Here is a 27,001-nt window from a genome sequence, read left to right as displayed (position 1 = left end):
AGGACAGTCTTTTAAGACGTATCAACCAAGCCCATTTTAAAAATTTAGACACAGCACAGACAATAGGGGGGGCAGTGTTAGTCAGTAAAATGCGTAAAGCCTCAGAATGCTTGCGGATACCCATCTCATTGCAAAGCGGTTTAAGCCAGAAAGATCTTGGGCGCGCATAATCTGGACAATCGAGGAGAAGATGCGCCACAGTTTCACAACAGTCAGAACAGAGAGCACAGAAGCGTGATACCTGCTTTTGCGAGTTCCATCTGGAAAGGAGGTCAGCTAGGGGTAAAGTTCCTAGTCTGAACTTGATGTACAGAGCCCGGTCCATTGGAATGGTAATGATATCCAAAAAGGGTTCAAAGGCTGTGACATCTTTAATCCTTAAGTATGCTGCGGTGGAATTGCAGTGGTGTTGGTTGCTCATGAGTTTTGTAAACACCCAACCCCAGTATATTTTCTTCAGGATCTCCTTTGGGGGGGCTGAATGAGTAAGCCAACAGTTGTCCAGACCTAGTTCCCCAAGCAGATATTTAATGTCCCTGAGCCACTTGATCTTTGACCAGCCAACCGAATGCATTATCTCTGCTAGCCCGTCTGCATAGGATTTTAGTTCCGGGACTTTCCAGAGTCGGGCCCACAGTAGAAGGGGCCGAAGGCGGGCCAGGTCTTTAATTGGTTTGCAACCTGCATCCATAAGCATCGGTACAGTCGGGGTACTCATCGGGACTGCCATTAAGTCTTTGATAAATTTGTTCTCTGCTTTAGACAGAGACTCCATGCAGCCCAAACCCCATAACTCTGCTCCATATAGCGATGCAGGTACCGCTCTAGCCTTGTATATATCGATGATTGGTGATACGCAATGTTTCGATGATGTACTGTACTCCTTAAGCAAGGCTCCCCCCACCCTTTTGTGAACCAGTGTCATTTTGGTGGTATGGGGAACCCAACTCATACTGTCACTCAGCCGAATTCCCAAATAGTCGAATTCTGCAACTTTTTCCAGCGGGATCGAATTCAGGATAGGAGGGCACCCCAGTTTTCTGGGGGGATTCATGACTAAATATTTAGTTTTTTGTACATTTATTACGAGACCTCTCATTACACAGAAATCCTGGAACCTGTTCAGGAGTTTTTGAAGGCCCTGGGGGCCCTGGGGAGTTTTTGAGATGAGAAGGGTGTCGTCAGCAAACAACAAAGTTGGAATCTTAACATTACAGAGTGTGGGGGCGTCTGCTGGATCTTGAAGCAAATAGTCAACCACCCCATTCACATAAAGCGAAAATAGGGTGGGTGCTAGGACGCAGCCCTGCCGTACACCCCTCTCTACCTTGATCTTGTCAGTCTTCTCCCCATTCAAGCCCCATCTGACCTTGGCATAGTTAGCTTTGTGCAATTTCATTAGGAGGTCCACGATGTATGGGGGCATCCCAAGGCCGTACAGCACCCTCCAGAGTTCCTCCCGGGGGACAAGGTCAAAGGCAGTCTTCAGGTCTATAAAGGCCAGATAAAGGCTGCCCTTGCCCAATACCACCACCTTCCAATACAATAGCAGGAGTCTGAAGACTTGTTCAATTGTTCCTGTGCCTGTGCGGAACCCGGCCTGCATCTCGGATAGTATGTGGTTTTCGTCTGCCCAAGAGAGGATCCTACCCAAAATTGCTTTTCCCGCCACCTTCTGGGTTGAGTCTATCAGGCTTATGGGCCTATAGTTTCCCGGTAGATCACGATTTCCCTTTTTAAATATTGGGACTACCTCTGCCCCTTTCCAAGACTCTGGAACAGACCCTCCCTCCATGATGGCATTGAGGAGAGCGGAGATCAACACCCCCCAGTCACCTGGATATGCACGAAGAAGATCCCCTGGTAGCCCATCTGGACCTGCTGCTTTTAGTGGAGTAAGGGTTTTAATTAAATTCTCAACTTCTTGGGCTGAAAAAAGAACCATATCTCTATCCATAGGATAGGAGGGGAGAGTGAATTGGTCGTTAAGTGGGCCTTCAATGGCACAGTAGAGACCCGAAAAGTGATCAAACCATGCCTTGGCTGTGATAGTGCACGTCCTCAAGGTGTCATCAGGGCGCTTCCTACTACCCACCAAATTCCAAAAACTTCTCGCATCTCTCCCGCGACTAGCCGTCAGGAGTTCCTGCCAGAAGTTGTCTTCCCACTCCTTCTTTGCGATTTTTTGGCACAGTGAATATGACCTTCTGGCCTCCCTAATCCTTATTTGGGATTTAGATTTAACTGCATCAACCAGCAGAGTCTTCGCCTCTCTGCACGTGCGGTTAAACCAGCCTTGTCTAGCCCAAGAACCTGGCCTCTTTCCCTTGGTGCTACTTGGGACAGTAAAAAGGTCACTAAGGGCCAGGGTTAATTTGCAGAATCTTACAGATACATCCCCCACCCCACTCCCCAGAGGATCAAGATTACCTACAGCTACAGCTAGGATCTGTGATATGGAAAAAAGTTTCTCAGTTGAAAGTGACAGCTTGGCCCATTTTAGCCGACGACCGCAATTCGAAACTACTGACATATCCGGGACTGAGGAGCACAAATTTTTTCTGCCAGAATCATCTAAACACCTGTTAAACAAGGTAAGTGAAAGGAGATTATGGTCACTTTCTACGGTGGGAATAATAACCATATCCTTAACAAAACTCCATAAGTGAATATGGAGAAAAATATAATCTATTCTGGAGGAGTGCGCAGGCCTATTGTAGGTGTAAGCTCCCTTTTTGTCAGAGTTGGTCCTACCATTGAGTGCCCTCAGGTCAAACTCAGATGATATAGAGTTGACCTGGAGCGCCACTTCCGACCATTTCTTGATTGGTCTAAGCTCTAGAGCCGGTATGCCCCACCTGTTATCCACAACCTCTTGATCCTCTAGTACTTCAAGGCCAAGAGGCTCAAAAGTACAGTTAAAATCACCACCCACCAAGGTGCAGTGCTTGTATGGCGACGATCGGAGCAAGGCTTCCAACCGCGCTATAATGGGGGATTCTCTACCTCCCTTTACACCTCGGGCATAGATGTTAAATATATTGAGGATAACCTGGCCCTTAGGATTTTTTAGTGTGATATTAAGAAGGTCGGGACATTGAGTATCGTGCTCGACCACCCTACAATTGAGTGCGGTAGCTACCCATACAAGGAGGCCTCCCGAAGGACGGCCACGACCACGCTCAGTTTGTACCGCTGGTATATGGTGGGACGAATATCCCGCCTTGTGAGAGGGCTCCCTACACCAGGTTTCCTGGAACAAACAAATGGAGTAGTCCTCCACCAGAGTGTTCCAATCAGGCATTGACAGTTTCCTATCCAGCCCGGCCACATTCCAACTGAGAACCCTAATAAATGGATCCGTCACAGTCGGGATGCTACCGGCCTCGATGGTATTCGCCAGATCTGTAACTCCCACCATGGGACAGGCATACGTGGGCTCAGTCGCAATCGGCACTATCCCTAATTCCCTTGTACCACCTTGAGCCATATGCTCCCTAGGAGCGGGCGGTGAGTTGGATTCTACAGAGGAGTTTAAATTTCCACAGTTAGGGGTACCAGTCACTCTGTTGGGTATTGGGCTCCTTTTGTTAACCTGGCAATCAAGGGATTGTCATCGTCCCTTCCCAAGATCATTCCACTCTCCCGCAACAGAGGTGAGCGGAATGGTAGAGTAAGTAAGATTCTGTGAAGAAGGGGCTGCTATCCCTGGCCATGGACGATTTCCGGGGCCGTTCGCCTCATCGATCAAGGAGGTTAAAACACTAGAGGGGCGTGGGTAGAAAAATGTAAGGTCAACAATGCCAATACCTCCCTTGCCCGTGCACCAGCCCTGTCTCGTTATCCACCCCACCACCCTTGGGTCTTGAAAATTGATCACGATACAGTCCCCCCCCAGGTTTTTGATGGTGGAACCTATCCAATCTATTCGCCTCACTCCCAGAATGAGACCATCAACTTCCCCAGGTAGCGGCCGATTCACCCTTAACCAGTGCATAGCTTTGTTTTTAAGCATCTGGAAGGTTTCTCTCTGTCCCGATGGAAGTGGTGGGACATTTATCAAGACTGCTACATAGGGGAAGGAATCAGGAGTGAGGTTCATAGGGGGTATCTTCTGCGGGGGCTTTTTCAAGGTTGGTAGGGGCGGTCTGGGGACAGGGGGGGCAGGGCGGGGTATCGATTTGTTCGTTGTTGACTGATTTCCGATTCCGCAGGCAGGTGATACAGCAATACCCTTTTTGGTGCCCTCCGCTCCTCCTCCCTCTGCAATACCCACCCGATTAGTACTGGGCATCAGCTGTTGCACAACAGATTGGCTAGTCAATGCATTAGTGGGGGCATTTGCAACAGTCCCTGATGGTACAGAATTAAGCGACTTCGGAGGTCTCTTTGCCGCTCCACTACTAGTTTTGGCAGACAGGGGAGAGTTGGGATGTTCCCTTTGTCCCTTAGCATGTGGTGGGGCTTCGGCAATGGTCTTGCAGTTACTGATGCCATCCTGCCTTGACTGTGTTTTTATTAATGCCTTAGTCGAGAAGAAATTATCAAGTGTAGCCTGTTCGAAGTGGTTTAGGCGGTCGGTAAGCTTGGTGATGCGTTCCTCTAATGGAAGCAATAGGGACCGTAGTATCCGTTCTACTTCGGGAAGCAAGCTAGTCAACCACGGCTGTGTGTCATCTATTACTGTCCCTGTATCTATAGTGGTGGGTGGACTAGAATCTGTATTACCAGAGTGTGTAATTGCCCCCTCTTGCGTAAGTTCACCCCCTCGACTCTCTACAGTAGCTGCCTTACTAGGGTGCATACTTTTATTAACTTTCCTAAGTTTATGGGGTGGTTTAGGGGGAAGGCTCTTCCTAGAAGTGATGTTACTTTTCCTTTTAAGACCCGGTTTTGGGTTGGTCAGTGGAGCACACACCACAGGTGGGGGGGTTAAAGTTGTGGTAGGACTTGCACGGGGAGCGATCAAAACACCCACACTACCCAGGTTGGCCCCATTCATACTTGCGTTTTGACCCTGATTGCAGAAGTCAGGTAGTTGGAGTGAGGACAATGGTGTTACTAACGCGGGATAGATTTGGCCAGAGCGCTTGTCCCCCGAGTTCTTTAACAGTTCAATTGATAGTCTGCGCTCTGCACGCCTCTCAGCCAGCGATAGCTCTTTGTCAATAAGGTTGGCAGGGCGATTGAAAAACTTATCCAGAGGACCGACCACAAATTGGCCAGCATCGGCCGTTGGGGACCTCAGGACTGAACCGTTGGGGTGGTCCGGCATATTGGAACGTTGTGAACCCACTTAGCTGCTAACTATCAGATGTATACAGATGTCAGCGAAATGGCCCAGCCCGGCCTCCAGCGGCCCCGGACGGCCACAGACGGTCCCGCCCTTGTCCCGGGCTTCTCCCGGCGCGCTCCCGCACGCTCCCGCGTAGCGGATACTCCACGGACCTAAGTACACTGGCCCCCTTTGGTCGTTGGCTGATAGGCAGGAGGGCGTGGCCAGCGGGGAGAGCAGCCCAGGTGTTGCTGGACACTGGAGTCCCTGCCTAGCAGCTCGCAGCCCCGCTGGACCAACCACCACTCCCGCGCTCCTCCCAACAGCTGCCTGTAGCAAACAGCCTCCTCCAACACAGACGCGCTGCGGGACCCGCGAAAAAGGACTTCTATACTCAGCATCAAGAAGATCCAACTGGAGATACTAGATCATATGATCAAACCTATCACAACTCTAGATTTAATAAAAGAGTAAGATTCCAAAACTTCTCCAATACTAATTCCTCAGATTCAGAACAAGAGGGAATGATGACAGAAGAAGATTATGACTATGGCTACCCCAACCATAACCAAAGAGGCCAATTCACTGGAAGATCAAATCGAGGCCCACGCCAACCTTTTTTATCGAGGGGCAGAGGACGAGGCAGATCTCGATATCCAACAGCGAATCAAAATCAATATCAACAATCGAATCAATACCAACAACCGAACCCTCCACATCCTCAGCCGTATGTTCAGACGAGACGACAACAATATTGGAAACAATAAGAAATCGAAACAACATATCCATACCCATATTTAATCTCTCTTCACACAATCTATCTTCAGAAGAAGTGAGAACACTCAGCAAAGGCCTGTCATATGTTCCTAGTACTGGAGCAAACAGATTCCAAATCAATCAAGACATCTTCTCCTTCTTTAGGAAAATCAGACTAAAGAAATATTTTGACAATATGGAAACAAGAGAGGAAGATGAAAACCAATCAGGATGCAAACCTCCGTCCACATTTACTCCTAGTTTGGACATGCTTGGACCAGAAGTGGCAATTTTTGAAATAAGTGTACTTAACGAACTGGAAAGAGTCTTAAAATACATACCATTGCCCCAACCAAATCTGGAAAAAGAAGAAAGAGAAGCGCTGAAAAAAACTGCAAAACAACCATGACATCACAATAAAGCCATGTGACAAGGCAGGAGGAATTGTGGTCATGAATACGAATCAATATGCAGATAAAATTAATCAGATGCTGAAAGTAGAAGAGCATTACAAAAGAGCAAGCAAACGTTCCCTCACCATTCTAGCAGAAGAGATAAAAAAAACAGTTTCCAATGCCTTCATTGATGGGCATATCTGCCAAAAAGAAATGGACTACCTTATCAACATGAATCCAGTGGTCCCTGCAATTTATGGTGTTCCAAAAACACATAAGAACACATTGGATCCACCCCTGAGACCAATAGTTGCCTCCATTAACTCAAGTACGGAACCCCTTTCAAAATATCTTGATTCTTTCTTATGCCCTCTTACCACCACGTATGCCTCTTACATTAAAGACACCGGACATATGATCAAAGTCCTAGAACACTCTCCATTTAATAATGCCACTCAGTTTCTTGTCACTTGCGATATAGAATCGTTATACACGAATATCCCTCAGAAGAAAGCTATTGAATCTGTAGCCACGCTCTTAGCAAGAACACCTGGATCCAGACCTGACACCTTTATTTTGGAATGTTTAAGAATAGTCTTACAGAACAACTTTTTTGAATTCAGAGATGACATCTACCATCAAATCAAGGGTGTAAGTATGGGGGCTTCTTGTGCCCCCAGCATAGCCAACATATATATGGGCGAATTTGAACGCAAGAATATTTTTAATGAAATTGCGCCTTTTTTTGAAAACATCTCCAGATGGCATAGATTTATAGACGATGTCTTTTTTATCTGGACGGGAACGGAAGATCTGTTACAAGAATTCATTGAATGGCTCAATTTGGCAGACAAAAACTTGAAATTCACGCACAACTTTTCCTCGAATAAAGTGGAATTCTTGGATATATGGATACGACACACTGAAGGAGAACTGACAGTCGACCTATATCGCAAACCCACAGCCAAAAACACCATACTGGCACATGGCAGCTACCACCCTAACTGCCAAAAGGATTCAATCCCATTCGGGGAATTTTTAAGAATAAAAAGAAACTGTACATCTATGAAAGATTTCATGACACATGCCAATCAACTAACAGAACGCCTACTGGCTAGAGGATACTCTAGACGTCTCATTCGCAACTCTATGAAGAGAGCGAAATATTATGACAGAGATGCACTGCTAAATCCAACACCAAAACCTCAGGAACAGAAACTGGTATGTGTCCTCAATCACTCCACCATCAACAATAAGATAAGAAAAGTGATCTATAACAACTGGAAGATCTTAAACACCAATGACCACGAAGGCAAATTAGACAAACCAATTCTAGCTTTCAGAAGGAACCAAAATCTCCGAGACAAGCTGGTACACAGCAGGTGGAAAACCAAAGAAAGAAACAGACAGAAAACCATTGATGGTAAGCCCCTACCAAAGGGCAACCACAAATGTGGTAGTTGCCATGCATGCGACCAGGTTATTCTTGGTGAGAAATGGACCTATGGTCAAAAACAAGGAAACTTAAAAGAAATGACCAACTGCAGAACCACAAATGTCATCTACTTTATCAAGTGCCCATGTGACATTGGATATGTAGGTGAAACATCCAGAGAAGTCCGTACTAGACTCTCAGAGCACAAGTCTGCCATCAGAACGCAAAAAACAAATGCCCCTATGGTATCTCATTTTGTCCAATATGGCCACAATGAAAGAGACCTACGATGGCAGATTCTGGAGCATGTTCATACACCGCCTGGAAAGGACCCAACCATTTTCCGCAAAAAGCGTGAAACCTTTTGGATTCACCTTTTGGAGACAGTCCGATTTGGGCATAATGAGGAAATTTCCTGGATAGTCACACTATAAGAACGTTTTTGTTCTCTTTTCCTCAAATTGAGCAACATTATACAAAAACACACTTTTGGTTTTGGTGTAAACTCTTCGTTTAAAATACTATTCTGCGATCTGCTACAAATCTAAACCGCACCATGTTTTCACAATAGCAAACTCAGTAATTCCCGGGAAGAACAGATCACAATGTAATCCATCTTTTTGTCTGCTCTCCCTCTGATAAACTTTTTTTCAAAGTCCACTCCAATATGGCCGCCATGGCATGGGCCTGTTAGCCCAAAGTCCGTCATCTATATCATATCCCGTTTCGAGCTGAAACACAGTAGGAGTCCTATTTTTATATCACTCACTCCCCACCTGTTTTCAGCCGGGTGGTTGTATTTAAACTCCTCTCCGTTACCCGTATAACGTCTGCAGTTGGGACACGTCCCCAGAACCCCCGGTCGCGAGTATAGATCTGTGAGAATCAGGTAAGACCACCATGTAATTTTGCCCTGCTCGCGTTGTGCTCGACCCTAACGATTATATCGTAACAAACATGTGAAAGCCTTATGCAGTGTCACTTTAAACCACTCGAACGCTTGCGCTTGCTCAAACCTATCACCGCTTTAAAAATTCAGCCTTAGCCAAGTATAGCACCTCCCAGCTTAAGTCTCGAGCTCTTTGTTCTTCAGGCTACTTTTAAACCGTTTGCACTGATTTAATTAATCATGCCCTGCTCGCGCAAACTGGTATTTAAACTAGCAGGTCGCGCTAAGAATCTGCTAGAAACCATGCAGCCGAACTCTTATGCCACACAAAAGATACCGGGCACTTTTTGAACTTCTACCAGTACCCCGTAGCTCAATCCTAACTAGGTGAAACGACTATCAGCTAGTTGTACTGATCTCGCTTTTATTTTCATTCCTAAGGCAAGCTTTAAACCCTCTGTATTGCTCCTACGAATCTTCGCTTTGGGCCGAAATTCCTGAACCCCCGGTCTCGGCGCCAGCACATTTTAAACAGGTGAGACAAGTAACTAGATTCTGCTGCTCTCTCGCTTGCATTTAAACATTTTTGTATGAAACACCATATCAAATACCACCCATTGTAGGCGCGCTAAAACCATACCTAGGTATTGACAAGCCCCCTGAGTGATGTGTTTCTATGAAATATTTTCGCCGACATACAATCGTGCTTGTGGGCTTCCCCAAATATAACTCCCAATGTAATCTCCACTGCGTTTGATTCAGCAGTGTATGCGCGTTTTTTCCCATTTACATTCTTTTTAAAAAAATAATAACATCATATGTTCTAACAACTAGCAGCAATATTTTGGGATGCCAAATCTTTTGTCTTTTCATTTTAGATAAACAAACTGGCATAACAGCAATACCATAGTAAATAACACCCCAGAAAACATAAACTATCAGGTAACTATACTTCTCTGTTACCCTTTATTTTCTGTTATCCTTAGGATCACGCAGATATTTATTAGACTGCCCATACTTTTTTACTCATACAGAAATCACCACTGATACGCAACAGTCTCCTGATTCTGTCACCCGAAAGGAACCGCACCTTATATTCTCAAAGGGATGTCCAACCTTGAAATTGAGGTAATATAGGTGGTTTCATCTGTCATCATACTAGTCTAGTTGCTGTATGGCCATGCAACTATAAATATAAATATATTCCTCTGTCCGTTCTAGTGCTTACCCTAGAGGAATGACCAACTTCTGCCCTTCAGTTCAACTCATACCTGTAGCACCTAAACCATAGGTAAACCCACCCTCTTCAAGTCAGAATGACATACGATAACTGGAGTATATCTCTTTAACATCTTTTCTAGCACTGGAGATTTATTTTCTGAGCACACTAGGTGATCCACCTTTATGGGAAATAACTTGCTCGGTATAATTCCACTCTCACTGGCTTTTCTTCCTTCTTTTTTCCTCTCCTTCTCGACCAGAGCCCTATGACCTCTCTTGACTAAAACTGGCATAAGGTATCACTTATAGCTATGAGCAATAATACAATGTAAATTAATGGAACCTTGCACATAGCCGATGCCACTGAGCTACAAATGTCGAAACGAAAAAGTAATAATGATATTTACAAATGTTTTCTTTGTCTATTTTTACAGAAAATTGTATTATGCCCTTCAATTCTCTTTATTAATATCATAAATATTTATGTCATTTGCACACGTTGTCCCTGGCCCTGAGGAAGGTGACATTCACCGAAACGTACGTCGGCCTAACATCTACCTGTTGTGGATATAAACTGGTTAATTCCATCTACACCAGCAGAACTTTATCATCTAGGTTCTCTGAGCTCCCCACTAAGTACACCTTAGAGCTGTCACTTATGTTTGTTTTATGTTGTGTTTAAATTAGTCTTTGTGTTTTTGTTGATAGGTTGCTTTTTCTTACAAATAGGAATGGTATGACTGACATATAAGTATGCATGTATGAGTGGTAAGAATAGCTGTCATTAAAGGGCACACTTTTAGCTTTAAAATCTCATAGATTTTTGTGAAAAAATATGTATGTAAAAGTGATGTATTTCTTACTGACGATAAAATGATGATTTGTACAGATGCAAAAAAGTTTTTTTAAAGAAATAATTTTCTAAAAAATCAATAAATATATATGTTTTCATAACACTGTGAAGTCTCTCTCTTTGGCATCCGCTTCTAAATACTTTAGAGATTTATTCAATGTTAAAAGGAATATAGGTCCAAATTTGAGGTTGTACTTTTTTGCTTGGTTCTTTTCTCCCCCCTCTGGACCTCAAATTAACTGGGAGTACTCTTTCTTGTTACATTTCTCAACAGTTTTCACTGTAGAGTTTGTTGTCTTCTAGATTCACACGACTCATAGTATATATCTGTTAGGTCGAGTCTAATCTGTTCTACACACTTTCTTTTAAGCACTTTCCTCTCCAACTTTTACCACCTGGTGGTATCACAATCTTCTTTCTCTAAACCCTAAAACCATGGATAATTTAAAAACTTTTGGCTTCTCTGATGAAGACTTCCTAACTATGATGGACCAAATCACAGGAGGAAATAAGACCAATACTACCAGTACCCCTAGCACTAATACAGACTGGTTAAAACTTGTAAATCTAAAAAAGAAAGCCAAACGAATGGAGTCACACGCTTTCTTTATGGGTGAATACTTAAAAGCAGGGGCAATCCCTATAGGGCTGAGAGTCAGAAATATGCCGGCCCTTTTTGTAGAAGTTCGCAGTTTCTTAGAGCGCTGGTCCCTTATAGCAAACCGCTGTTCACGCGATTGGATGCTCCTCATCATCAATACAGTAAAAGAAATGCTAGGGGCACTACAAAAGGAGATCCTCGAATTGGAAGAGAAACTAAAAGCAAACCCATCATTAGAAGATGCAAAGAAAACACTCCAGGAAATAAACGAAGAAATAGAAGAATTCGACACATATCTCACCAAAAAGAAAGCAGACAAATTAAGAAAAGATGTCCGCTGGTTTGCACAAGAGAAAATTTATCCCTATCTGAAAAAGGACTTCTATACTCAGCATCAAGAAGATCCAACTGGAGATACTAGATCATATGATCAAACCTATCACAACTCTAGATTTAATAAAAGAGTAAGATTCCAAACCTTCTCCAATACTAATTCCTCAGATTCAGAACAAGAGGGAATGATGACAGAAGAAGATTATGACTATGGCTACCCCAACCATAACCAAAGAGGCCAATTCACTGGAAGATCAAATCGAGGCCCACGCCAACCTTTTTTATCGAGGGGCAGAGGACGAGGCAGATCTCGATATCCAACAGCGAATCAAAATCAATATCAACAATCGAATCAATACCAACAACCGAACCCTCCACATCCTCAGCCGTATGTTCAGACGAGACGACAACAATATTGGAAACAATAAGAAATCGAAACAACATATCCATACCCATATTTAATCTCTCTTCACACAATCTATCTTCAGAAGAAGTGAGAATACTCAGCAAAGGCCTGTCATATGTTCCTAGTACTGGAGCAAACAGATTCCAAATCAATCAAGACATCTTCTCCTTCTTTAGGAAAATCAGACTAAAGAAATATTTTGACAATATGGAAACAAGAGAGGAAGATGAAAACCAATCAGGATGCAAACCTCCGTCCACATTTACTCCTAGTTTGGACATGCTTGGACCAGAAGTGGCAATTTTTGAAAAAAGTGTACTTAACGAACTGGAAAGAGTCTTAAAATACATACCATTGCCCCAACCAAATCTGGAAAAAGAAGAAAGAGAAGCGCTGAAAAAACTGCAAAACAACCATGACATCACAATAAAGCCATGTGACAAGGCAGGAGGAATTGTGGTCATGAATACGAATCAATATGCAGATAAAATTAATCAGATGCTGAAAGTAGAAGAGCATTACAAAAGAGCAAGCAAACGTTCCCTCACCATTCTAGCAGAAGAGATAAAAAAAACTGTTTCCAATGCCTTCATTGATGGGCATATCTGCCAAAAAGAAATGGACTACCTTATCAACATGAATCCAGTGGTCCCTGCAATTTATGGTGTTCCAAAAACACATAAGAACACATTGGATCCACCCCTGAGACCAATAGTTGCCTCCATTAACTCAAGTACGGAACCCCTTTCAAAATATCTTGATTCTTTCTTATGCCCTCTTACCACCACGTATGCCTCTTACATTAAAGACACCGGACATATGATCAAAGTCCTAGAACACTCTCCATTTAATAATGCCACTCAGTTTCTTGTCACTTGCGATATAGAATCGTTATACACGAATATCCCTCAGAAGAAAGCTATTGAATCTGTAGCCACGCTCTTAGCAAGAACACCTGGATCCAGACCTGACACCTTTATTTTGGAATGTTTAAGAATAGTCTTACAGAACAACTTTTTTGAATTCAGAGATGACATCTACCATCAAATCAAGGGTGTAAGTATGGGGGCTTCTTGTGCCCCCAGCATAGCCAACATATATATGGGCGAATTTGAACGCAAGAATATTTTTAATGAAATTGCGCCTTTTTTTGAAAACATCTCCAGATGGCATAGATTTATAGACGATGTCTTTTTTATCTGGACGGGAACGGAAGATCTGTTACAAGAATTCATTGAATGGCTCAATTTGGCAGACAAAAACTTGAAATTCACGCACAACTTTTCCTCGAATAAAGTGGAATTCTTGGATATATGGATACGACACACTGAAGGAGAACTGACAGTCGACCTATATCGCAAACCCACAGCCAAAAACACCATACTGGCACATGGCAGCTACCACCCTAACTGCCAAAAGGATTCAATCCCATTCGGGGAATTTTTAAGAATAAAAAGAAACTGTACATCTATGAAAGATTTCATGACACATGCCAATCAACTAACAGAACGCCTACTGGCTAGAGGATACTCTAGACGTCTCATTCGCAACTCTATGAAGAGAGCGAAATATTATGACAGAGATGCACTGCTAAATCCAACACCAAAACCTCAGGAACAGAAACTGGTATGTGTCCTCAATCACTCCACCATCAACAATAAGATAAGAAAAGTGATCTATAACAACTGGAAGATCTTAAACACCAATGACCACGAAGGCAAATTAGACAAACCAATTCTAGCTTTCAGAAGGAACCAAAATCTCCGAGACAAGCTGGTACACAGCAGGTGGAAAACCAAAGAAAGAAACAGACAGAAAACCATTGATGGTAAGCCCCTACCAAAGGGCAACCACAAATGTGGTAGTTGCCATGCATGCGACCAGGTTATTCTTGGTGAGAAATGGACCTATGGTCAAAAACAAGGAAACTTAAAAGAAATGACCAACTGCAGAACCACAAATGTCATCTACTTTATCAAGTGCCCATGTGACATTGGATATGTAGGTGAAACATCCAGAGAAGTCCGTACTAGACTCTCAGAGCACAAGTCTGCCATCAGAACGCAAAAAACAAATGCCCCTATGGTATCTCATTTTGTCCAATATGGCCACAATGAAAGAGACCTACGATGGCAGATTCTGGAGCATGTTCATACACCGCCTGGAAAGGACCCAACCATTTTCCGCAAAAAGCGTGAAACCTTTTGGATTCACCTTTTGGAGACAGTCCGATTTGGGCATAATGAGGAAATTTCCTGGATAGTCACACTATAAGAACGTTTTTGTTCTCTTTTCCTCAAATTGAGCAACATTATACAAAAACACACTTTTGGTTTTGGTGTAAACTCTTCGTTTAAAATACTATTCTGCGATCTGCTACAAATCTAAACCGCACCATGTTTTCACAATAGCAAACTCAGTAATTCCCGGGAAGAACAGATCACAATGTAATCCATCTTTTTGTCTGCTCTCCCTCTGATAAACTTTTTTTCAAAGTCCACTCCAATATGGCCGCCATGGCATGGGCCTGTTAGCCCAAAGTCCGTCATCTATATCATATCCCGTTTCGAGCTGAAACACAGTAGGAGTCCTATTTTTATATCACTCACTCCCCACCTGTTTTCAGCCGGGTGGTTGTATTTAAACTCCTCTCCGTTACCCGTATAACGTCTGCAGTTGGGACACGTCCCCAGAACCCCCGGTCGCGAGTATAGATCTGTGAGAATCAGGTAAGACCACCATGTAATTTTGCCCTGCTCGCGTTGTGCTCGACCCTAACGATTATATCGTAACAAACATGTGAAAGCCTTATGCAGTGTCACTTTAAACCACTCGAACGCTTGCGCTTGCTCAAACCTATCACCGCTTTAAAAATTCAGCCTTAGCCAAGTATAGCACCTCCCAGCTTAAGTCTCGAGCTCTTTGTTCTTCAGGCTACTTTTAAACCGTTTGCACTGATTTAATTAATCATGCCCTGCTCGCGCAAACTGGTATTTAAACTAGCAGGTCGCGCTAAGAATCTGCTAGAAACCATGCAGCCGAACTCTTATGCCACACAAAAGATACCGGGCACTTTTTGAACTTCTACCAGTACCCCGTAGCTCAATCCTAACTAGGTGAAACGACTATCAGCTAGTTGTACTGATCTCGCTTTTATTTTCATTCCTAAGGCAAGCTTTAAACCCTCTGTATTGCTCCTACGAATCTTCGCTTTGGGCCGAAATTCCTGAACCCCCGGTCTCGGCGCCAGCACATTTTAAACAGGTGAGACAAGTAACTAGATTCTGCTGCTCTCTCGCTTGCATTTAAACATTTTTGTATGAAACACCATATCAAATACCACCATTGTAGGCGCGCTAAAACCATACCTAGGTATTGACAAGCCCCCTGAGTGATGTGTTTCTATGAAATATTTTCGCCGACATACAATCGTGCTTGTGGGCTTCCCCAAATATAACTCCCAATGTAATCTCCACTGCGTTTGATTCAGCAGTGTATGCGCGTTTTTTCCCATTTACATTCTTTTTAAAAAAATAATAACATCATATGTTCTAACAACTAGCAGCAATATTTTGGGATGCCAAATCTTTTGTCTTTTCATTTTAGATAAACAAACTGGCATAACAGCAATACCATAGTAAATAACACCCCAGAAAACATAAACTATCAGGTAACTATACTTCTCTGTTACCCTTTATTTTCTGTTATCCTTAGGATCACGCAGATATTTATTAGACTGCCCATACTTTTTTACTCATACAGAAATCACCACTGATACGCAACAGTCTCCTGATTCTGTCACCCGAAAGGAACCGCACCTTATATTCTCAAAGGGATGTCCAACCTTGAAATTGAGGTAATATAGGTGGTTTCATCTGTCATCATACTAGTCTAGTTGCTGTATGGCCATGCAACTATAAATATAAATATATTCCTCTGTCCGTTCTAGTGCTTACCCTAGAGGAATGACCAACTTCTGCCCTTCAGTTCAACTCATACCTGTAGCACCTAAACCATAGGTAAACCCACCCTCTTCAAGTCAGAATGACATACGATAACTGGAGTATATCTCTTTAACATCTTTTCTAGCACTGGAGATTGATTTTCTGAGCACACTAGGTGATCCACCTTTATGGGAAATAACTTGCTCGGTATAATTCCACTCTCACTGGCTTTTCTTCCTTCTTTTTTCCTCTCCTTCTCGACCAGAGCCCTATGACCTCTCTTGACTAAAACTGGCATAAGGTATCACTTATAGCTATGAGCAATAATACAATGTAAATTAATGGAACCTTGCACATAGCCGATGCCACTGAGCTACAAATGTCGAAACGAAAAAGTAATAATGATATTTACAAATGTTTTCTTTGTCTATTTTTACAGAAAATTGTATTATGCCCTTCAATTCTCTTTATTAATATCATAAATATTTATGTCATTTGCACACGTTGTCCCTGGCCCTGAGGAAGGTGACATTCACCGAAACGTACGTCGGCCTAACATCTACCTGTTGTGGATATAAACTGGTTAATTCCATCTACACCAGCAGAACTTTATCATCTAGGTTCTCTGAGCTCCCCACTAAGTACACCTTAGAGCTGTCACTTATGTTTGTTTTATGTTGTGTTTAAATTAGTCTTTGTGTTTTTGTTGATAGGTTGCTTTTTCTTACAAATAGGAATGGTATGACTGACATATAAGTATGCATGTATGAGTGGTAAGAATAGCTGTCATTAAAGGGCACACTTTTAGCTTTAAAATCTCATAGATTTTTGTGAAAAAATATGTATGTAAAAGTGATGTATTTCTTACTGACGATAAAATGATGATTTGTACAGATGCAAAAAAGTTTTTTTTAAAGAAATAATTTTCTAAAAAATCAATAAATATATATGTTTTCATAACACTGTGAAGTCTCTCTCTTTGGCATCCGCTTCTAAATACTTTAGAGATTTATTCAATGTTAAAAGGAATATAGGTCCAAATTTGAGGTTGTACTTTTTTGCTTGGTTCTTTTCTCCCCCCTCTGGACCTCAAATTAACTGGGAGTACTCTTTCTTGTTACATTTCTCAACAGTTTTCACTGTAGAGTTTGTTGTCTTCTAGATTCACACGACTCATAGTATATATCTGTTAGGTCGAGTCTAATCTGTTCTACACACTTTCTTTTAAGCACTTTCCTCTCCAACTTTTACCACCTGGTGGTATCACAATCTTCTTTCTCTAAACCCTAAAACCATGGATAATTTAAAAACTTTTGGCTTCTCTGATGAAGACTTCCTAACTATGATGGACCAAATCACAGGAGGAAATAAGACCAATACTACCAGTACCCCTAGCACTAATACAGACTGGTTAAAACTTGTAAATCTAAAAAAGAAAGCCAAACGAATGGAGTCACACGCTTTCTTTATGGGTGAATACTTAAAAGCAGGGGCAATCCCTATAGGGCTGAGAGTCAGAAATATGCCGGCCCTTTTTGTAGAAGTTCGCAGTTTCTTAGAGCGCTGGTCCCTTATAGCAAACCGCTGTTCACGCGATTGGATGCTCCTCATCATCAATACAGTAAAAGAAATGCTAGGGGCACTACAAAAGGAGATCCTCGAATTGGAAGAGAAACTAAAAGCAAACCCATCATTAGAAGATGCAAAGAAAACACTCCAGGAAATAAACGAAGAAATAGAAGAATTCGACACATATCTCACCAAAAAGAAAGCAGACAAATTAAGAAAAGATGTCCGCTGGTTTGCACAAGAGAAAATTTATCCCTATCTGAAAAAGGACTTCTATACTCAGCATCAAGAAGATCCAACTGGAGATACTAGATCATATGATCAAACCTATCACAACTCTAGATTTAATAAAAGAGTAAGATTCCAAACCTTCTCCAATACTAATTCCTCAGATTCAGAACAAGAGGGAATGATGACAGAAGAAGATTATGACTATGGCTACCCCAACCATAACCAAAGAGGCCAATTCACTGGAAGATCAAATCGAGGCCCACGCCAACCTTTTTTATCGAGGGGCAGAGGACGAGGCAGATCTCGATATCCAACAGCGAATCAAAATCAATATCAACAATCGAATCAATACCAACAACCGAACCCTCCACATCCTCAGCCGTATGTTCAGACGAGACGACAACAATATTGGAAACAATAAGAAATCGAAACAACATATCCATACCCATATTTAATCTCTCTTCACACAATCTATCTTCAGAAGAAGTGAGAATACTCAGCAAAGGCCTGTCATATGTTCCTAGTACTGGAGCAAACAGATTCCAAATCAATCAGACATCTTCTCCTTCTTTAGGAAAATCAGACTAAAGAAATATTTTGACAATATGGAAACAAGAGAGGAAGATGAAAACCAATCAGGATGCAAACCTCCGTCCACATTTACTCCTAGTTTGGACATGCTTGGACCAGAAGTGGCAATTTTTGAAAAAAGTGTACTTAACGAACTGGAAAGAGTCTTAAAATACATACCATTGCCCCAACCAAATCTGGAAAAAGAAGAAAGAGAAGCGCTGAAAAAACTGCAAAACAACCATGACATCACAATAAAGCCATGTGACAAGGCAGGAGGAATTGTGGTCATGAATACGAATCAATATGCAGATAAAATTAATCAGATGCTGAAAGTAGAAGAGCATTACAAAAGAGCAAGCAAACGTTCCCTCACCATTCTAGCAGAAGAGATAAAAAAAAAACAGTTTCCAATGCCTTCATTGATGGGCATATCTGCCAAAAAGAAATGGACTACCTTATCAACATGAATCCAGTGGTCCCTGCAATTTATGGTGTTCCAAAAACACATAAGAACACATTGGATCCACCCCTGAGACCAATAGTTGCCTCCATTAACTCAAGTACGGAACCCCTTTCAAAATATCTTGATTCTTTCTTATGCCCTCTTACCACCACGTATGCCTCTTACATTAAAGACACCGGACATATGATCAAAGTCCTAGAACACTCTCCATTTAATAATGCCACTCAGTTTCTTGTCACTTGCGATATAGAATCGTTATACACGAATATCCCTCAGAAGAAAGCTATTGAATCTGTAGCCACGCTCTTAGCAAGAACACCTGGATCCAGACCTGACACCTTTATTTTGGAATGTTTAAGAATAGTCTTACAGAACAACTTTTTTGAATTCAGAGATGACATCTACCATCAAATCAAGGGTGTAAGTATGGGGGCTTCTTGTGCCCCCAGCATAGCCAACATATATATGGGCGAATTTGAACGCAAGAATATTTTTAATGAAATTGCGCCTTTTTTTGAAAACATCTCCAGATGGCATAGATTTATAGACGATGTCTTTTTTATCTGGACGGGAACGGAAGATCTGTTACAAGAATTCATTGAATGGCTCAATTTGGCAGACAAAAACTTGAAATTCACGCACAACTTTTCCTCGAATAAAGTGGAATTCTTGGATATATGGATACGACACACTGAAGGAGAACTGACAGTCGACCTATATCGCAAACCCACAGCCAAAAACACCATACTGGCACATGGCAGCTACCACCCTAACTGCCAAAAGGATTCAATCCCATTCGGGGAATTTTTAAGAATAAAAAGAAACTGTACATCTATGAAAGATTTCATGACACATGCCAATCAACTAACAGAACGCCTACTGGCTAGAGGATACTCTAGACGTCTCATTCGCAACTCTATGAAGAGAGCGAAATATTATGACAGAGATGCACTGCTAAATCCAACACCAAAACCTCAGGAACAGAAACTGGTATGTGTCCTCAATCACTCCACCATCAACAATAAGATAAGAAAAGTGATCTATAACAACTGGAAGATCTTAAACACCAATGACCACGAAGGCAAATTAGACAAACCAATTCTAGCTTTCAGAAGGAACCAAAATCTCCGAGACAAGCTGGTACACAGCAGGTGGAAAACCAAAGAAAGAAACAGACAGAAAACCATTGATGGTAAGCCCCTACCAAAGGGCAACCACAAATGTGGTAGTTGCCATGCATGCGACCAGGTTATTCTTGGTGAGAAATGGACCTATGGTCAAAAACAAGGAAACTTAAAAGAAATGACCAACTGCAGAACCACAAATGTCATCTACTTTATCAAGTGCCCATGTGACATTGGATATGTAGGTGAAACATCCAGAGAAGTCCGTACTAGACTCTCAGAGCACAAGTCTGCCATCAGAACGCAAAAAACAAATGCCCCTATGGTATCTCATTTTGTCCAATATGGCCACAATGAAAGAGACCTACGATGGCAGATTCTGGAGCATGTTCATACACCGCCTGGAAAGGACCCAACCATTTTCCGCAAAAAGCGTGAAACCTTTTGGATTCACCTTTTGGAGACAGTCCGATTTGGGCATAATGAGGAAATTTCCTGGATAGTCACACTATAAGAACGTTTTTGTTCTCTTTTCCTCAAATTGAGCAACATTATACAAAAACACACTTTTGGTTTTGGTGTAAACTCTTCGTTTAAAATACTATTCTGCGATCTGCTACAAATCTAAACCGCACCATGTTTTCACAATAGCAAACTCAGTAATTCCCGGGAAGAACAGATCACAATGTAATCCATCTTTTTGTCTGCTCTCCCTCTGATAAACTTTTTTTCAAAGTCCACTCCAATATGGCCGCCATGGCATGGGCCTGTTAGCCCAAAGTCCGTCATCTATATCATATCCCGTTTCGAGCTGAAACACAGTAGGAGTCCTATTTTTATATCACTCACTCCCCACCTGTTTTCAGCCGGGTGGTTGTATTTAAACTCCTCTCCGTTACCCGTATAACGTCTGCAGTTGGGACACGTCCCCAGAACCCCCGGTCGCGAGTATAGATCTGTGAGAATCAGGTAAGACCACCATGTAATTTTGCCCTGCTCGCGTTGTGCTCGACCCTAACGATTATATCGTAACAAACATGTGAAAGCCTTATGCAGTGTCACTTTAAACCACTCGAACGCTTGCGCTTGCTCAAACCTATCACCGCTTTAAAAATTCAGCCTTAGCCAAGTATAGCACCTCCCAGCTTAAGTCTCGAGCTCTTTGTTCTTCAGGCTACTTTTAAACCGTTTGCACTGATTTAATTAATCATGCCCTGCTCGCGCAAACTGGTATTTAAACTAGCAGGTCGCGCTAAGAATCTGCTAGAAACCATGCAGCCGAACTCTTATGCCACACAAAAGATACCGGGCACTTTTTGAACTTCTACCAGTACCCCGTAGCTCAATCCTAACTAGGTGAAACGACTATCAGCTAGTTGTACTGATCTCGCTTTTATTTTCATTCCTAAGGCAAGCTTTAAACCCTCTGTATTGCTCCTACGAATCTTCGCTTTGGGCCGAAATTCCTGAACCCCCGGTCTCGGCGCCAGCACATTTTAAACAGGTGAGACAAGTAACTAGATTCTGCTGCTCTCTCGCTTGCATTTAAACATTTTTGTATGAAACACCATATCAAATACCACCATTGTAGGCGCGCTAAAACCATACCTAGGTATTGACAAGCCCCCTGAGTGATGTGTTTCTATGAAATATTTTCGCCGACATACAATCGTGCTTGTGGGCTTCCCCAAATATAACTCCCAATGTAATCTCCACTGCGTTTGATTCAGCAGTGTATGCGCGTTTTTTCCCATTTACATTCTTTTAAAAAAAATAATAACATCATATGTTCTAACAACTAGCAGCAATATTTTGGGATGCCAAATCTTTTGTCTTTTCATTTTAGATAAACAAACTGGCATAACAGCAATACCATAGTAAATAACACCCCAGAAAACATAAACTATCAGGTAACTATACTTCTCTGTTACCCTTTATTTTCTGTTATCCTTAGGATCACGCAGATATTTATTAGACTGCCCATACTTTTTTACTCATACAGAAATCACCACTGATACGCAACAGTCTCCTGATTCTGTCACCCGAAAGGAACCGCACCTTATATTCTCAAAGGGATGTCCAACCTTGAAATTGAGGTAATATAGGTGGTTTCATCTGTCATCATACTAGTCTAGTTGCTGTATGGCCATGCAACTATAAATATAAATATATTCCTCTTTCCGTTCTAGTGCTTACCCTAGAGGAATGACCAACTTCTGCCCTTCAGTTCAACTCATACCTGTAGCACCTAAACCATAGGTAAACCCACCCTCTTCAAGTCAGAATGACATACGATAACTGGAGTATATCTCTTTAACATCTTTTCTAGCACTGGAGATTGATTTTCTGAGCACACTAGGTGATCCACCTTTATGGGAAATAACTTGCTCGGTATAATTCCACTCTCACTGGCTTTTCTTCCTTCTTTTTTCCTCTCCTTCTCGACCAGAGCCCTATGACCTCTCTTGACTAAAACTGGCATAAGGTATCACTTATAGCTATGAGCAATAATACAATGTAAATTAATGGAACCTTGCACATAGCCGATGCCACTGAGCTACAAATGTCGAAACGAAAAAGTAATAATGATATTTACAAATGTTTTCTTTGTCTATTTTTACAGAAAATTGTATTATGCCCTTCAATTCTCTTTATTAATATCATAAATATTTATGTCATTTGCACACGTTGTCCCTGGCCCTGAGGAAGGTGACATTCACCGAAACGTACGTCGGCCTAACATCTACCTGTTGTGGATATAAACTGGTTAATTCCATCTACACCAGCAGAACTTTATCATCTAGGTTCTCTGAGCTCCCCACTAAGTACACCTTAGAGCTGTCACTTATGTTTGTTTTATGTTGTGTTTAAATTAGTCTTTGTGTTTTTGTTGATAGGTTGCTTTTTCTTACAAATAGGAATGGTATGACTGACATATAAGTATGCATGTATGAGTGGTAAGAATAGCTGTCATTAAAGGGCACACTTTTAGCTTTAAAATCTCATAGATTTTTGTGAAAAAATATGTATGTAAAAGTGATGTATTTCTTACTGACGATAAAATGATGATTTGTACAGATGCAAAAAAGTTTTTTTTAAAGAAATAATTTTCTAAAAAATCAATAAATATATATGTTTTCATAACACTGTGAAGTCTCTCTCTTTGGCATCCGCTTCTAAATACTTTAGAGATTTATTCAATGTTAAAAGGAATATAGGTCCAAATTTGAGGTTGTACTTTTTTGCAAACAGCCTCCTCCAACACAGACGCGCTGCGGGACCCGCGAAGCGGGTCCGGCGAGTCGTCACAGAAGCCGCTTCCACCCAGCAAAGGCACACCAGGTCCCAGTGAAATCCGGTAAGAGCAGCAAAAGAAATCCGAAATGGGTCCCAGCTAGGTGAGGATGAATGGCGCTTATGACTCCGTCGGCAGGGGGGCGTGGCCAGCGGGGAGAGCAGCCCAGGTGTTGCTGGTTGGGCGCGCAGGGGCTCCTGGACACTGGAGTCCCTGCCTAGCAGCTCGCAGCCCCGCTGGACCAACCGCCACTCCCGCGCTCCTCCCAACAGCTGCCTGTAGCAAACAGCCTCCTCCAACACAGACGCGCTGCGGGACCCGCGAAGCGGGTCCGGCGAGTCGTCACAGAAGCCGCTTCCACCCAGCAAAGGCACACCAGGTCGCAGTGAAATCCGGTAAGAGCAGCAAAAGAAATCCGAAATGGGTCCCAGCTAGGTGAGGATGAATGGCGCTTATGACTCCGTCGGCAGGGGGGCGTGGCCAGCGGGGAGAGCAGCCCAGGTGTTGCTGGTTGGGCGCGCAGGGGCTCCTGGACACTGGAGTCCCTGCCTAGCAGCTCGCAGCCCCGCTGGACCAACCGCCACTCCCGCGCTCCTCCCAACAGCTGCCTGTAGCAAACAGCCTCCTCCAACACAGACGCGCTGCGGGACCCGCGAAGCGGGTCCGGCGAGTCGTCACAGAAGCCGCTTCCACCCAGCAAAGGCACACCAGGTCGCAGTGAAGTCCGGTAAGAGCAGCAAAAGAAATCCGAAATGGGTTTATGACATTTGCACCCATATTTAAGGATGTATAATGTTCCACAATGTCAACATGCACTGTTTATTTTGTATCAGAGAGGAGTTTTTATTATTTGTTATTATTAACAATCACTAGCATCTAAGGTCCTGATTAAAACTTTGGTGGTGCTGCGCCGGGTTTGCGCAGGCACAATGTTGTAGCCCGCCTGATTACGAGTTGAGCTCATGCAGGCGGACGGTCCTTTTGCCATTCCCACGGCAGTGCCCTGAAAAAGGGCACGGCAATGGGGACGGCAAACATTTTCCAGCAGAACATGGACTGAGAAGTTCATGCCATGCTGAAACTGGGAGTGTAAGCAGACAGAGAGGCACATGTTGTGCTCCCATGAATGCACCCCCATGGCTGGGGGCTATTGGGCCCCAAAGGGCCCCATTTTCGTGGCGGGCTCGCTGCCATGAAAAGGCTGACAGTGGAGGAACTCGAAATATGCTCGGTGGGACTGCGCCAGTCCCGCTGAGCATATTCTATTGCCCCTCCGCTGTGCCACCCCCAGGGAATGGCAATTCCCTGACACAGCCACCAGTCCTTCACCAGAACAATGCACAAAGTCGTAATCTGGTGGTCAGACCACCACCACAGCGAGTGGACCGCCAGACTCATAATTAGCCCTTTAGACTTTTTGCAAAAAATCATGTTGCTCTATGTCTCACAGTCTTGTTATAGCCTGGGTAGAAGAAACAAAACACTTCACTTTGTCTCCAACCATGTTATGTATGGACAGATTGTAAATATGTTTTTAAAACACGAGTCCCTTGGAGCATAATCCAACAGTCACAGCTCATACCTACAGGGCGTCAGACCCTGGACGAACCCGTCTACGCCAGCCAACCATGGTCTATGTGCATTATATGTATTAAACAAGAATGTTTTGGGGGCATTCACACAGTAGAATTGTAGCTACACTATTGGTGACAATCATCCCACTTAAGATAAATATTATGCACTCTAGATGGATTGTACATCAGGTCACGACATTTGGTGTCCAATGGAAAAGAGATATTTGCATTACCTTAATTGTTCTGTTCTTCTCCCTTAGAACCAGTGGCGGCTCCTCGAGGGAGTGCTGCGGGGCGGTGAGGGGGGGTGGGGGAAGGCCAGGTTGGGGGTAGTAAACTCTGGAAAATGGCCGAACGGAGTTGAGTAAATAAATAAATAAATAAATAAATCAAATTACATTGCGCGCTGCATCGCCGATTTGGTGTTGCAGCGTGCGCAATGTAATTTGTTTTTTTTATTTATTTACATACACAACTCCATTCGCCGCATTCCGGAGTTTACTACACCCCACCCTGCCCCTCCCCTTCCTCACCGCTCCCTTGAGGAGCTGCCACTACTTAGAACTGAAAATATCCCTGAGGAACCTTAAGTGAATGTACTTACCACAAAAGGTATAAAATCTTAGGACACTGAAACACCTTGAATAGAGATCTGTTCTTAAAAGGTCGTGACGAAAGCCACATGACTCAACAGGGCAAGAATGGCTGAACCATGTAGACTACAAGTTTTCTGTGTGTGTGAGATGTAAGGGATCATTTGTGCATCCCTATATACATCTCTCTTTGCCTTTATTCCATACCCCAAGTCCAATTACGTATTAAAGAATAGGTTTAGGAGCTGAAGGTAATTTTAATCATTTTCACACATCCCACAAAATTCTGTTTCCAGAAGTGCTCCCTCCTGGTAGAGGCTTGACCTACCCAGACATCTCATGAGTTTGGGTAGGGGACCCGATGATGAAAGAAGCTACAAAGATACACCAGTGGTCATGATATACGCCACTGCACACACTAGAGTCTCCCAAAAACATTTTTGCAGGACTTCCGAATTAAAATTGTTTAGTTGGGTTTCACTCTCCTTCAATCAATGTGTAACTACAGGGGAGATACAGCCCTTTTGGTGGAGACAGGACCCAGCCTATTCAAGTGAAAGTGTGCTGGCCCAGCTCCTCCCACCATCGTGCCAGTGACAGTTCATCCAGTCACACCTAAGCTCTCCATTGTGTATGTCTGTCTACGAGGAATACACAAAGCTCAACTGTCACTAAAATCCAGTCATGTGGCTGGAGAGAGGCTGTAGGTACCCAATGACTACGTCAAGAAAATGGCAACTTTCTATAAGTGGCATTTTCAGAACTGTTATTTAAAATCCAACCCTACCATAAGTTATGATTATAAATTGTGATTACAGAGGCACCTAACATGAAGAAGTTGCAATTTCCAATTTATAAATACACTTATAAAATGTAATAAGTTAATTTTAATGTTATCCTGTGGGAGAGTTAGGACCTGTAGCTGTGAAAAGCAAATTTAGGAGTTATTACACTGCCAGGACATGTAAAACTTATGAGTACATGTTCAACTTTTTAAATACACTGCACCCTGCCTTGGCCTGTCCAGGGCCTACCTTAGGGAAGACCTACATGCATTCAAAAGGAATGTTTGGACCTGGCAAAATATTTTTTTGCCAGGTCAAAATGGCAGTTTAAAACTGCACACACAGACTTCAATCACAGGCCTGAGACATGTTTAAAGAGCTACTTAAGTGTGTGGCACAATCAATGCTACTGTCCAACCATTTGTATTTATATTACAGGCCTGGGCAAAGGTAGTGCCACTTTTCCGGGGACTTACAAGTAAATTAAATATTCCAAATGGGTATAAGCCAATTTAACATGTTTTAAGGAGAGTGCGCAAGTATTTAATACTGGTTAACAGTCATAAAGTGTAGAGCGTCCGAAGGCCAGTAAAACTGAAGTAAAAAAGAAAACAGAAGGTCCGAAGGCAAAGAGGTAGGGGAAACCCACGCCAAGGATGCCATGTCTAACACTCACATCAAATGTT

This window comes from Lissotriton helveticus, chromosome 7 (assembly GCF_964261635.1).
Source record: "Lissotriton helveticus chromosome 7, aLisHel1.1, whole genome shotgun sequence".
Lineage (NCBI taxonomy): Eukaryota > Metazoa > Chordata > Amphibia > Caudata > Salamandridae > Lissotriton > Lissotriton helveticus.
The sequence above is the reverse complement of the archived record's forward strand: the minus strand, read 5'-3'. Positions refer to the sequence as shown.